Raw genomic sequence first — 12,391 nt, 5'->3', positions numbered from 1 at the left:
CCAGCCAGGCATCCCTAAAGTTGGTTTTTATCCTCGCGTTAAATATTAATCTTACCTTTTTTGAAAATAAAGTGGGCATAAGGTCATTGGTGTTTTTTGAATTTTAAAAACCATATGTACATTTTGTGAGAATTTGGAAATATAGGAAATTCTAAAACAAAAATTACTAGTATCACCAAAGAAAACAACTTTACTTTTTTGGTGTATTATTTATTGTAACATATGCACTTTTTAAAAAAAAAAGATATCTACATATAGTTCTTAACTTGTTTTCTTCACTTTATATTGAGCAAATTCTCATATAATTAAATATTCTTCTAAAATGTAGTGTAACGTCTATTATGCATAACTGGTATTATATATATGTGCTAGTTTACTAATCATTTTATTGTTCCCATTTCCCCCATTATAAACAATGTGTTTTGGACATACTTTTGAACATGAGTCTGAGTATATCTCTAATTCTTTACAGTAAATCCTTAGAAGTAAAATTTCTGGGCTAAAAGGCATAATTATTTTAAAAGTATATATTTGCCAGGTTAGCATATGGCTCAACAGAATACCCATCAGAATAATTGGCTCTAATATGATGGAAACACGGGGTTTATATTTTTTGCGATGAGCTAGAATACATTTTGAGCACATTCTGAGCAAACGGTCCCTAATTATTAATTAGGGTGAACAGTTTGGTAAGGCCTCGGTTTTACTGCTCAGCATATAACCCAGAAATTCCAGTGGTAAACAAACAGCTAAAAAGTAATTTGTTAAATGACCAAGAAATATTTATTGAGGTGAATAAAATCAACATGTGATCTCTGCCCTCATGGAACTTGAAAACCTCTTTGAGAAGAAGGGAACCAATACATATTTAGTGCCTGCTATGTTATGCTAGGATATTTCATATAATTTATTTAATACAACACTTCCAGGTAGGTAGTATTAGCCCCATTTTAGAGATGAGGAGACGGATTCAGGAAGGTTATGTATTTTGCTAAAAGCCACATAGAAGGTGAAATGTCTACAAAGCCTAAGATTTTTCCTTTACACAATGCTGCCTGTCCCTAAAATGTGTTTGAGTAGAGTACAAATAAATACTATAGATATATACAATTTATATCAAATACATAGAAATATATATATCAAATATATAGAAAACATAGAAATACAAACATAAATGCAAGCTGAAGTGGGATAGTTTAGAAAGTTAGTTTTGAAATCGATGAGCTCTTCCTTTTATTTTCTTTATTCCCATAATCTCAACATTTTATTTTCCCATGATTATGGTCAGAATCAGTTATGGCCAAAGTAGATTTAAAGGGGTGAGGGGGGAATAGAGTGGGAGGGAAGGGAGGGAGGCAAGATCTGAGTGCCTTAGTCTGGTAGAAGCTTTACACATACTATGTCAAACTTGAAAGATGTGTTTTGTCTAGAGAAGAAATTAAAATTCAAAATATATTCACTTCCTTGGTCATATAACCACTAAACTTAGATTAGAATCCAAGCCTTTTTGGTGGTGCAAAGCCCATATTCTTTCTACCATCATAGAGAGAGAATCATACTTCAAGGGAAGTCTGGTAGTGTGGTTAGGAGTCAAGTGTGCTCCAATTCTTAAGTCGGTATTAATGAATCATTGGATTTTAAATTTATTTTTTCTTAAAGATTTTATTTATTTATTTGAGAGAGAAGGAGAGAGAGCACAAGCGGGGGAAGGAGCAGAGGCAGAAGCAGGAGCCCTACGTGGGCCTCGATCCCAGGACTCTGGGATCATGACCTGAGCCAGAGGCATATACTTAACTGACTGAGCCACCCAGGTGTCCTGAATCATTGAATTTTGAACTTAGGACAGAACCCTAGAGATACCTAGTCTAAACTTGTAATTTTGTAGATGATGAAAACATGGTCATGCCATAATTTAGAGAGAGCCCCAGAATAGCCTCTGTCTCTCATTTTGTGCTTTTGTCATTATTCTAAGCTATATTCTTTATCTACAAATGATTTTAAGTTTCTTACTAAAAAAACACACAAAAAGAAATAATGAAGTAATGAAGGATGAAGAAAAAATACAACCAGATATAAGATTAGAATACAGACATCTACACCATATTGCCTTATGCACTGGTTAGGGATGGGCTGCACATTTGTCCCTAAACTTTTGGAGTCCTAGCAAAGAGAAATATGATTGGTTACATGATCCAATTTCCATAATATTTTTTAAAAAATCACTCAGGAAAAACACAATGGTTTCTATTACTCTGATAGAAGAGAAATTTCTCCCATAGTGTCAAGCCCATGATCCCTGTAAATGGACCCCGAGGCAAAATTTAAGTGTGAATGTTTTATTGGCAGGCCCAATCCCAGGGCAGTAAGTGTGAAGCAAAAAGGTAAGACAGGGAAGAATGAGAAGCAAATACTAGGTTTTACGTTATTGAGCTGGTCACAGCTCCTTCACAGAAACAGTCAGTTGGTCAGCCATGCAGGATGTCTCTGGACAGGTTTATTGAAATATCATGCATTGGAACAATCCAACAAAGGGTGCCTAGGCACTGAGAGGGAATTTACCTACTGGTTCCGTCCTCTCCTAGCTGAGCATAGCCCAGGCTTTACAGCTTAGTGTGGTGGGAGAAGCCTTGGGTGTCAGCCTCAGGTGGAGGAACCTAGGACCTCAGGAAGTAGACATTGCAGAGGCAGGACCCCGGAGACAGATGAGACTGAGAAAATCGGAGTTGACACATGACATTTATTCACATACATGAGGTTATGTTAAAAAGGGCAGTATATAAGATAGCAGAAGATGTCATTGAAAACATTGTTATAGTAGATTTAATAGCACATGTTATGTGATTGATTGCTAACTAATGGCACAGTGGGAAAAATAGCTTTACAGTGAAAAAGCCTGGCAGGTACCACCTTAATCCAATGATTAAATGACCATTGTTAGCAGTGGGACAAATCAAAATAGTGTGTCACTTGCCAAGATGCAATTGAGAAGACGCACTGCTGTGGTATTCTTACCAAAGACACATAATCAGAATCTAATAATCAGCAAATATCAAACGAACCAGATTGAGGAACATTTCACTAATTAACTGGCCTGTGATGTTCAAGAGTGTCCATGTCACAGAAGATCTCTGAGGTAAATTACTGAGAAAAGCATGGCACAGAATAACTTATATCACGTGCTACCTCTGTGTGAAAAAAGAGAGGGAGATAACTATCTACCCATTTGTTTCTTTATGCGTCAATATATTGGAGGATTCCTCAGATACTAAGAACACTGGTTACCTATGGGTGGGTGTGGTAGGAACTGGGCTGAAAGTAGACCAAAGATAAGCTTTTCACCATACACATTTTGAAATTCACATAATATGAAATTATTATGAAATTCATGAAATTCACGTCATGTGAAATTATTAAAGTATATAGTTCAATGGAATTTAGTATATTCATAATGTTGTTGCAAGCACATCTCTGTTTAGTCACAAAACATTTTTATTATCTCAAAAGAAAATCCTGTACCTTTTAAGCAGTCACCTTTTATTTTCCCCTCCCCCCAGCCACCGGCAACCACCTCTGCTTTCTGTCTCTATGCATTTACCTAGTTTGGATGTTTCATATAAATGGAATAATACAGCATGTGACCCTTTGTCTCTGGCTTCTTTCACTTCATATAATATTTTCAAGGTTCATGCACATTGTAGTATGTAGCAGTAGTTGATTCCTTTTAATAGCTGAGTAATACTGTGTGTGTGTGTGTGTATATATATATATACATACATACATATCTCATTTTATTTATCCATGCATCTGCTGATGGACATTTGAGTTATTTCCACTTTTTGGCTATTGTGGATAATGCTGCTATGAACATCCATTTACAAGTATTTATTTGAGTACCTATTTTCAAGTTCTTTTGGATATATGCATACAAGTAGAATTGTTGGGTCATATGATAATTCTATGCTTAACTTTTTGAAGAACTACTCAACTGTTTTTCAATGCCGGCACCATTTTACATTCCCACTAGCAACGTACAAGAGTCCAAATTTCTCCACATTCTCACAAACATTTGTTATTTTCCATTTAAAAAAATTATTACTATAGCCATTCTAGTAAACCTAATAATAATTTTTAAAAAACTTCTCATTGTAGTTTTGATTTGCATTTCCCTAATGACTAATGATGTTGAGCATCTTTTCATGTCATTACTGGCCACTTGTAGATCTTTGGAGAAATGTCTGTTTGAGTCCTGGATACCTTTATGTATGTTCTATTTTTGGACTCCTTGAATGTCTTGCCTAATTAAAAATTAAACTAAATTTTTAGAAATAAAAGGAAGAGTCATTTAACAATTCTGGGTCTCATTGTCTTCATTTGTACAATGAAGGGATTAGACTACACCAGGGTTTTCAACCTTTGGTACTATTGACTTTTTGGGCCAGACTATTCTTATTGTGAGGCCTGTCCCTGTATTGCAGGATGTATGTATTATAGCAGCATCCCTGGCCTCTACCAGCTAGATGCCAGTTGCAGCCCTGCCCCCCAACCCAAGCTGTAACAACCAAAAATGTCTCCAGACATTGCCCAATGTCCTCCAGGGGGGCATAATCGCCCCCTGTTGAAAATCAGTGGATTAGATCAATGGTTTATAAACACACGCCCCCCCCCCCCAGACTTGGATCACTTTGTTTTTGTTTTTGCTCTTTATTTAAAGACGTGGATCACTTTGTAGGTAGTATTGGGGCTTTGCAAACTATTTTTATTATTAAAAACCAAAACAACTAACAAATCAAAGTATAGTTGAACAATTGTACATTTACTTAATGTAGACTGTATAAAACTGAAATCTCATGCTTCTTTGCTTTTATTAGAATGAAATTAACTCAAAATATAAATACTGGTTGATTATCATGGATCAGGAGCTCTGATTGGCATTTATATATGTATCTGATTTATAAAAATAGGAAAGCAAATTGTCAATAAATGATATTTTTAGTTTCATAAATCCTCGATTCAACTTGAGGTGGAGGGTAGATAATAAAAGAAGCCTTTGGGGGTAAAAAAAGCTGGGGATACCTCAAATAATGTTGCCCCAACATTAAATACTGACTTTAAACATACTGCAGTTCTTTGCCCTACTTCCATGGGGTGGCATTGGTGAGTTTCGAGTAAAATTTCTAATTGACACACAGGCATTTGCAAGTTAATCTGTACAAATGGGGACTTCACTGTTTGCACAACACAGATGAAACAAAACAAAAGCTCATGGAATTTCTCCCACAGTCGCCTGTTCCATACAATCTCCCCCCACTTTCCTCATCTGTCAAATGTTTACACTGAATCAAAGTTTTAAAAAATAAACCTTGGTAGCCTACCTCTTCACCTGTTACCCTCCTTTTACCAGAGCTGTCTCTACACTCCCCTCCTCCAAAACAAAATGAAAATCTGGACATCCTATTCTGTTGCTTGCCAACCTTGGATGGTTCCCAATTACTAGCAGCCTGAAACAAACTCCTTGCCCAAGTTTCTCTCCAACTTCTCTCTCCATTCTGTCCCACAAACCACAATGCCTGCCTTTGAATCACGGGCCAGGCTTCTTTACTATACAAGATATTCTCTCCATCTAGAAATCCCTTCTGCTGTTTGCTCTCAGTCTCAGCACTACTGATTTTTTTTTTTTTTTTTTACTGTGGTAAAATATACATAACAGAGAATTTACCACGTTAACAATTTTGAAGTGTACAGTTAATCGGCATTAAGTACACTCACATTGTTGTACATCACTATCATCCACCCCCAGAACTTTCAAAGTATTTATATTTTGGATCAGATAATTCTTCATTGGGGTGGTTTTGGGGGGTGGGGGGGTGTCCTGACCTATACATTGTAGGATGTTTAGCAGCATGCCTGGCCTCCACCCATTAGATTCCTCTTCTCCCAGTTGTGACAATCAAAAATGTCTTTCGACATTTCCAAATGTCCTCTGGGAGGCAAAGTTGTCCCTAGCTGAGAATCACTGTGTCATTTTAACTGCGAAGAAATAACTTTGGAAAAATGCATTATGGGCATTCATTAATATCAGACACAGAACTATTTGTAACTTGACTGTGTGTCAGATCAGTTGTGCTTTCAATAGTAAACAAATAGAGCATTTAATTGCCACAACGGTGATAACACAATCACTCTGATTGGCAGTGCTTCAGAATAGCTAAGACTAATCAGATAAGGTCTAGATTGGAAACGACAGCTTTACATGCATGACAAGATGTGTATGGGTGAAAAATTGTTGAAAGTATAGGGTTAAAAAGTCTATTTTAGTTTTTTTTATCATAATTACTGCAAATTTTATACAGTGACATCAACTGGCCTGCAGGAAAAACCCATTCTGTGTTATTTTTAGACCAAAAGAGTGTATCTGTCAAAAAAATTGTTTTATTTGATCTTGTTGGCCAATATGTAATGCAGTTACAGTGAACAAGACAATATAGACATATATTTGAGAAAGATATTAGTTGTATGCCAGAAAATGTGTAAAATTTCCCAAAGCCAAATATTCTGCATCTAATGCTATCTGTCCAACACCTAAAATGAGGGATTTTGAGTACCACTTTAACTTTTCAGACGTTAGAGAATGTTTCCATGTGTTACCAAAATAATGTGGGCTATTATTCAAAGTACTAGAAGGGAGGCATTTAATGTTGTCCACAATGTTCCAAATAGCTGAGATTTATCCTTAGGTGTGAGAACCAGTCAAGTTAGAAGAAGTCTGGTTTATTCCATACCAAATTAGTTCCATTATTTACTTCTAGCAATTATCAGGATATATTACTTACAGGTGCCGCAATTCTAAAACAAAAATGTTGAAGTACCACACTTGGTATTTGGCTACATCCCAGACCTTAGTTTTGCATCAAATTGAGGAACTGAAATAGGTCATTTAAGGACATTTTCAGCTTTAATATACTGTTATTCTCTGATAGTTTAAATTAATAACTGGAAAAAAATGAAGATTAAAATAAATAATATCCCTTGAGTTCTAACTATGGGTTTCAGTTATAGGAGATTAACCCTTTATCCTCTCAAAGGACAGAATCGTTTTCCAGTTTAAGTAGCAATAATTTTCTAGAAGGTTAAACCTTTCAGTTTACCGTGTATGTTGAGGACATTCGGCAGTAAAATATAATTATTTTAAAACCATGCGCTGAAAAATGAGCTCTTTCAATGTTTATACTTAGATTCTCAGAGTAGAACAATTAGAAATGTGATAAATTAAAAGGAGAACTAAAACTGGTTCTGTTTCTGCCTGATCATAGACAACAAGTTAGATTGCATTAGTGACAGTACAAGAGATAAAATTTATCAGCAGAATATATTTTTATGCATAATATAATTAATTTATCCATAGATGTTTAGGTTTAATAAACGTTTTCTTCTTCCTATCAGAACATATTATGTTCAAAGAAAAGTCTAGACTGTCCTTGAATCTATATACTACTAATAATATTTAAGCCAGCAGCAGCATTGTTGTGACTGCCATTTATGGAACACTCGTGTGCTAACACTTTACATATATTATATCATTTAATCCTTACGGCAAGTCTGTGAAGTAGACATTATTAGCTAGAGTTGCTAAGTAACCTGTTCAAAGTCCCGCAAGGAATAAGCCTCAGAGCTCAGATCTGTCTTTCTCTAAACTTTGTCCCTTTGCTCTTCTAACCCAAACTGTAAGAACTTTGGGGAAGACAAACACGCAATTTTAATTCTTAATTACCCACATAGTTAATAACAGCCTCACTAAGACAGTGAAATCCCTGTACCGCAGACTGAGTGTGAATTATTTTGACATTTGTGACTGTCAACTTAATTACCCATACACGTGACCTTCTGTATAGTATCAGATTCATCAGTCAGTCTCTGAATTAGGTTTTGGTGAGTGGTCAAAATTAACATCACCCTTATATCACAATGTCTGCTATGCTTTATTCATTCTCTGTCTGTAAGCAGAAGACCCACAGAAAGCTCCTAGAAGTTTAAATTAGAGGAAGACTTCTTTAACTTCTTATAAATGTACCCTCTCTTTTGCATGGTAGTCCTTCCTAGGCTTGCTTAAAGAATAGACATTTTCCCACGGCCCCCTGCTGATTCTGAATGAACAGATTCTCAGCCCCCTGCTGACTGCTGAATATATTGTTTATCCTCATCTTTACTCTTTACTGACAGCCTTCATAATAACTTGCTTAGAAGACAAATGGCATGGCAGAATCTCTGATAACTCATTAAGGAAGAATACAGTAGATTTTTGCCAAATATCACGACCATTTTAACATGAACTAACAGCAGTTTTTGTCAAAATGGAATAAGGAAAAGATGCTGCTGAGCAATATTGCCTTCTGTCAAAAACACATAATGTCTCTTTGCATTGTTTTTTAAAAAAAATATTTTATGAAGAAGTCAATGTATAGACCAGCAATAGCATTTCACCTCCGCACATGCTGTTCCCTCCGTGTGGAATGCCTTCCTTCTCTCCTTCCTCTGCCTACCTTTCCAGAGCCAGCCAAAGTGGAACTTTTCATATGAGCTTTTCCTTGTCTCCCACGGCCTCACTCCTTCTTCTGAGCTCTGACAACATCTTTTTTCTACCTCTATTATAACAATTAGCATGTTGCAGTGTAGTCTGTATAATTATTTGTCTGTCTGGACTCAACTAGAAACTTCTTGAACACAGGGACCATTGCATGCTTATTCCTCTTTGCATCGCCTGCACCCAGAACAGTGCCTAGCACAGAACAGGGGCTGGGTTCCTGATCATTAAATGACTTCACTACCATAGTGTGAATTTTTCCTTGTTGGGGTCCAGACCTTCTCAGAGTACAGTGGCTGTGATAATGGAAACTATTGACAAGTCCCAGCTCTGCTAATTTCTTGACGTGTAGCCTCTCAAGTTTCCCCATTTTGTAAAATGGGGATTGTAATGATACTTATCTCATGAAAGTAAGTTTCTGCAAATGTTTCCAGTTTTTTTCATAGTTATAGATCTATTCAGGTTTTCTGCTATTTATTCTTGAGTCGGTTAATGTAATTTATATTTTCTTAAGAACAATTCATATCTTGTTTTATTTTTTTTTTAAGATTTTATTTATCTATTTGAGAGAGAGAGAGAGAGAAAGAAAGCACAAGCAGGGGGAAGGGCAGAGGGAGAAGCAGGCTCCCCGCTGAGCAGGGAGCCCGATGTGGGACTCGATCCCAGGACCCTGGGATCATGACCTGAGCTGAGGGCAGATGCTTAACTGACCGAGCCACCCAGGTGCCCGATATCTTGTTTTATTTTCACAAAGTACTTGTAAGTATTCTCCTATTGGTTGATTTTGTCTACACATCCGGTTATGTCCCGTTCCTAACTTGTATGTATATGTGCTCTCCTGTCTTTCTCTAATCCTCTTTCTAGAAAGAAATACGTCAAAATGTTAATAGTGGCTCTCTCTGTGTGATAAGATTATGGGTTATTTTTATATTCTTCTGTTTTTTTCCCAAGTGTTCAGAAATCAGTGCATATATTACTTACATAGTCACAAAAAAATACTTAAAGAAAAAATCTCTTTCAGTTCCTTTGTTTCCAAATAAGGAAACTGAGGCCAGGAACATTACATAGACTGGAACCAGGAAACCTGTACTGGCCCAGCCACTTTTTGCTGTGAGGTAAGAGCCACGAAAACACCACGTTTTCTCTAGTTTTCATCTGATATAAAGAAACTAAGCCACTAAACCATCTCACTTCCTCTCTTGTTTTCATCTTACATAAAGGTGACAATTGTTAGAATTGGGTAAAAGATCACTAAGATTTTGTCTTTGGGGCCTAACTCACTTTATGTCTTAAACTGAATTTTTTGGCAACTCAGCATTATAGTTGATGATAAAGGTAATTACTATAGTGATCAAGAACAACTTAGTTAATATGTGAAGATAATATATATGGCAATGAGTGAAATATTTGAAAGTGTAATTGGAAAGTTGATGATATATTTTTGATATTTTTAAATTTCTTGTGATTCTATAATAAGATTTTTTAAAAAGATTTTATTTATTTATTTGTCAGAGGGAGAGAGCATGCACAAACAGGCGGAGCGGCAGGCAGAGGGAGAAGCAGGCTCCCTGTGGAGCAAGGAGCTGGATGCAGGACTCGATCCCAGGACCCTGGGATCATGACCTGAGCTGAAGGCAGACACTTGACTGACTGAGCCACCCAGGTGTCCCACTATAATAAAAATTTTAAAAGAAAACTATTTTTTAAGGAATATTTTTATTTTTATTGGAGGAAAACTATTTTTTTAAGTAATGTCTATGCCCAATGTGGGGCTCGAACTTGAAACCCCAAGATCAAGAATCACACGCTCTAACTGAACCAGCCAGGTGCCCCAAGGGAAGACTATTTTTTAAAAAACTGTCTGAGTCAGTTTGTAGAGCATGCAACTCTCGATCTCAGGATTGTAAGTCTGAGCCCCAGGTTGGGTGTAGAGATTGCTAAAAGAAAAAATCTTTTAAAAAAATTTTTTAATAAAAAATGAAAAAAAACTGGGAGAAGGCTCAGCAAATTTGAAAGAAGGGATTTGCAGTCCAATTGGAGTCAACAAATATTTTGGATTACCTACTTTGAATCTTTTACTAGACACAAATAGAAATGCTTTAATTACCTTGTTAAGGACATAAACGACTTTCAAAGAGACTTTCTACAAATAAATTTTAACTATTAGATAGCTAGTTTTTACACTGTAAGTTACTTAAGGGCAGGCAAGACATCTTATTCATCTTTAAACTCTAAGTGACTTGCCTGGTGCTGACCACATAGTAAATACAACAATAATTTTGTCCTTTCCTTCTAGGATGTAGAAGATTTATGAGAGCAAAACCGTTTCCTAATAGCATTGTTGTAAGGTCATTATCAAACCTTAGAACATTTCAGGAGTTCTCCAGTCCAGTGATGCCCTGAAAACAGCCATCCTATCAGGTTACTGACACTGAGTTCACAGTAAAAACATGATATTGCTAAGACACATGACCATGAATTCACTTCCCACCATAAGCCAGTTAATGTTGCATAAAGAAAACCTCCAATCCATAACCATAGCCTTTACTCATTCTAACCACCTAAGCAGGTGTTTCTTCCATATCTTTTTGCAAATGGAAGGTATATATTCACTAATATTTTCTTGATCTCTCGCTCTCTCCTCCTCTGCCTCCCCAGTTAGTCTTTGCAAAAATAAGCTTCTTAGCTCAATTCAAGGAGCAAGTGAACAGAATTTATTTTTGCCAGATGAGGTCCATGGGTCCAATGGATCTATCTGGACTGTACTAGGTTATTTGTTAACTAAGGTGAGCTATAATGAATTTCTGAAGGCAAAAAAATGATGTCTTGCTCTAAGACTAGAAAATGTTTTCTGAAGTTAAGTTTAGAAACTATAAGATGTTGGATTTTTGTTTGGTTTTGTTGTATGCAATACAGATAGCTAAGAAAGAATAAAGATTGGCCTGTGATCTGAACTTTACAGTCCAATGATGTAATTGTGATCAATTAGAGACCCAATTGGTTTCTTTTTTTAGTATTATATGTCAGTGCCATACATCTATTTTATTATAGGCCTTAAGTTAAATTTCAATGCCTATTTCTACTACAGGAACTAGAAATTTTACACTAGGAATTTTACATCCATTACCAGAAATATAATAGACCATGTTCCAAAACCTTTGTCAATCTGTTCAACAAACAGGTGATTGGCCGTATGCCAAGGGAACATGCTGCCCTCTGGAGGATATTGTTCTGTTACAGAATGAAAACACCCTCTCCCTGTGTAGATTTCAAAGCTAGTGAGAAGTCATGAAACAAAACAAAAAGGTTTCATGGTCAAATCATTTGGAAAATGCTATACTATCTCTGTGTAAGGAAATCACAATGCAAATTGACATAAAAAATTGAGAAGTTCCATAATAAATTTGTTTCCCAAACTAATTGGACCATTTTCTCCCCTCCCTAACTCCTGTTAATATTTGGGGAACTAACATACAAATAGTATACAAAATAGTATTTTGTATTTTGTATATAATTTCGTATTAATCTACAAATAACATTTGGGGTTTGGAGTAATTAAAGGAGAAAAACTTATTGCAAGATTTCTTCAATAAGCTATAAAAAGGAAAAGATTGATAAAGAAGATGCATTAGAATAAAAAGATCCCATATCCATGCAGTGACATTTTGACTGGAGGGATACACTCTGATGTGGCAATGTGAGCTGCTATGTGATAGTATTCATGTTATCTTTCTTCTTAGTTATTATCTTAATACAACATTTGATATGTTTGTACTGTTGCATAGCAAATGGAATTATGACTTGTGCTTTATA

This window comes from Halichoerus grypus, chromosome 6 (genome assembly GCF_964656455.1).
Source record: "Halichoerus grypus chromosome 6, mHalGry1.hap1.1, whole genome shotgun sequence".
Taxonomy (NCBI): domain Eukaryota; kingdom Metazoa; phylum Chordata; class Mammalia; order Carnivora; family Phocidae; genus Halichoerus; species Halichoerus grypus.
The sequence above is the reverse complement of the archived record's forward strand: the minus strand, read 5'-3'. Positions refer to the sequence as shown.